Genomic DNA, 3090 nt, shown 5'->3' with positions numbered 1-3090 from the left:
CATCCTTTTTCTTTACAAATAGGATTGGTGCTCCCCAAGGAGAAGTGCTAGGGCGAATAAAACCCTTATCTACCAAATCTTGCAACTGGACTTTCAGTTCCTTCAACTCCACTAAAGCCATTTGATACGGAGGAATGGAAATAGGTGCAGTACCAGGGAGTAGATCAATAGGAAACTTGAGCTCTCAATCAGGAGGTAGTCTCGGTAACTCATCAGGAAATACATCAGAAAACTCACTTACTATTGGGACATCTTCTAACTTAGTTTCCCCCTTTGAAGTATTGATCACGTGTGCTGAATATGCTAGATACCCTTTCTGTACCAGTTTCAAAGCTTTAATGGCCGAGATTACACAGGACGGTAATACTCGACGTTCCCCTACAAATACAATCTTTGCTCGCATAGAATTCTGAAGTACAACTTCTTTTCGAAAACAATCCACGTTCGCCCGATGTGCAATTAACCAGTCCATACCCAATATTAAATCGAAATCCCAAATCTCTAGAGGAATTAAATCACCCCTAAATTCTTCTTCACCAACCATTACCCCACAATCTCTATAACAGGTGTTTCTAACTAACTTCTCTCATAAAGGGGTGTGAACTACAATTTCTTCCTCTAATGGCGACAAGTTTCTATCAGAAAATGATGCAAATGTCGTGCTCACATAAGACCTGTCCAAGCCAAAATCTATTAAGACATATGCATCTTTATCAAATAAAAACATAGTACCTATCATTGATCAATGTCAGACTTGTGCCTCATCCTCCGTCACAACAAAAACTCTTATCAAAGAATGAGTCTGTGGTCTAGAGAGTGGATGTGTCGGGGTGTTACTCTCCACATCGAACCGTATGGCTTCTCCTTGTCTCGGTGGTAACCCAAAAGAATCTCTCCTCTACATATCTATGCGAGCTGGTGGAGATTGAGCAGCTACAGTAGCTCGTCCGAACTGTGGGCAAGTACTCCTAATATGAACAGGCTGACAACAATGAAAACATCGTACAGGCTCCCTACACAGCCCAACATGATATTTCCCACAATTTTTGCATCTATCAGAACCTTCAAAACTCTTCCTAGGAATAATCATCGCAGATCTGCTGAACCTCGGAGGCCTCTGCTGCGGCTGTGCAAATGGGGGTCGAGAAGATGCTACGGAAGCAGAGGTAGTACTCCCTGAAGCAGATGAGTCTTTGCCCTTTTTGCTGGTTGACTAGAAGATATACTAGAATTCTTCCTTTTTACAAACTCAGCACACATTCTCTTATTTTCATTCGTGAGCTTCTCAACCCTTAAAGCCATCTGTACCACCTTTTTATGCGGCTCCCTACCTGTCACTGTCATCCGATCTTGAATCTCATTCTAGAGCCATTCCTTAGAATAACTAGCTTGATCCTGCTCAATTTTCAGCAGATCCAGCACATATAACGTCAGTTCGTTAAAATGAGCCTCGTACTCCTTATTGTTAAGTTCCCCTGTTTCAAACACAAAAATTCTCTCTTCTTTTCTTTTTAATGGAAATAAGTGTAATACTGACTATCAAATTTTCTTAGAAAATTTGACTAGGTCAGAAGAGTGGTAGAACAAGATTTCACTGAATTCCACCATATGCAGGCCCTCTTCTCAAGTAATCTTGTGGCCACCATTAACTTCATGTCATCATCTAACCTTATATCAGAAAGTGTCTTCGAAACCTGATTAATCAAGTTTTTAGCTGCGGTTGAGTCCAGCGCACCCGTAAAAGAAATACAATCGAGCTGCCTAGCAGCCTTAAGCTTCTTAGAAATAGAGACGTCTGACACCGGTGGTAGAACAGGAGATGGGGGTGGTGGCACTGAAGGAGCAGTTGGAAGAACTATAAGAGAAGCTTGACCAATCTGAGCTTGGCCAACAATAGTAGCGAAAAAGGCTACCAATGCTTGAGCTACCTCGGGAGACATGGCAGGAATACCAGTAGGTGGGGGAGGATGTGGAGGAGGCTCGATCTGCTTAGTAGCAGGTGCTGTCCGAAAAGTGGACGCAGTCGTTTCCCCCTCTATAGGATCCGACTGACGATGTTGAGAATGACCTCTTCCCCTCCTAGCCGATTTGGTAGGAGGTGGGTGCTCACGTCGATGAGGCATGGTAATCTATAAGAAGAAACAAAGTGAGTTTAGACAACCTCAAGTTCTATATGTTGATGCATGCATTCAATTCAACCTAACCTAACTTAACTTGGGGCCACACTAACACTGTAATTTTTAAAACAACTTTAAAACCAAAAGCACTGATACCAATCGAATTATCACGACCCGGTACTCTCCTCAAGCCCGTGACAACCGCCGCGATGTCCCAATAGACATTCATTACCCTAAATGCCAACCGAAACCTCGCAAGGCTTAATATCAATTTTCGCACCTCCCCTGTGAGCAATAATTACTAAATCTCATATTTTAAAAGATTATAAGCTATTTCCAAATCAAAACAATAATAAAAAAATTTTCTGTCTCACAAGGGCATTTTGGTCATTTTTTCTAAAAATTTTGAAACCTGCTGAAAATATAATATATAGGGGAAAATACACATTTCATAACTAAAAACAAGTTTTTATGTCTAAAACATTCATTTAGGGTGAAATTGTAGCTAATAGAATAAAATAAAAATATTAAATGAAATATTCCATTATCTCATAAAACAATATTTATAGAACTCTTCATAAACAATTTTTATAGCGTAAAAGTAAAATAAATCCATACATACAGTAACACAAATAAATAGAGTATGTAATTTAATTTACAATGACGTGTCGGTCCCCGAATGACCAAAGGTAACAAAGGCTGTAGACCTACAATTTCTGAGGAGGCGACTCCAATAATAACCCTCGACGTAATTAGCTATTTACGGACTGTTCTGATCCTAGAATGAGTGGAAAGGAGGGTGGTGAGTTTATATAAACTCAGTGAGCAAACAAACATCATCTAAAATATCTAAAGTCGAGTAAATGGAGACAACTTAAAATAGTTCATCGTACTATGATTCATAACGTTTCAAACTCATTTCAACTAAATAAAATAATTTCATTTCACTCAAATAATCAACATGGCTTATGAA

Source organism: Theobroma cacao, chromosome 7 (genome assembly GCF_000208745.1).
Source record: "Theobroma cacao cultivar B97-61/B2 chromosome 7, Criollo_cocoa_genome_V2, whole genome shotgun sequence".
NCBI lineage: Eukaryota > Viridiplantae > Streptophyta > Magnoliopsida > Malvales > Malvaceae > Theobroma > Theobroma cacao.
The sequence above is the reverse complement of the archived record's forward strand: the minus strand, read 5'-3'. Positions refer to the sequence as shown.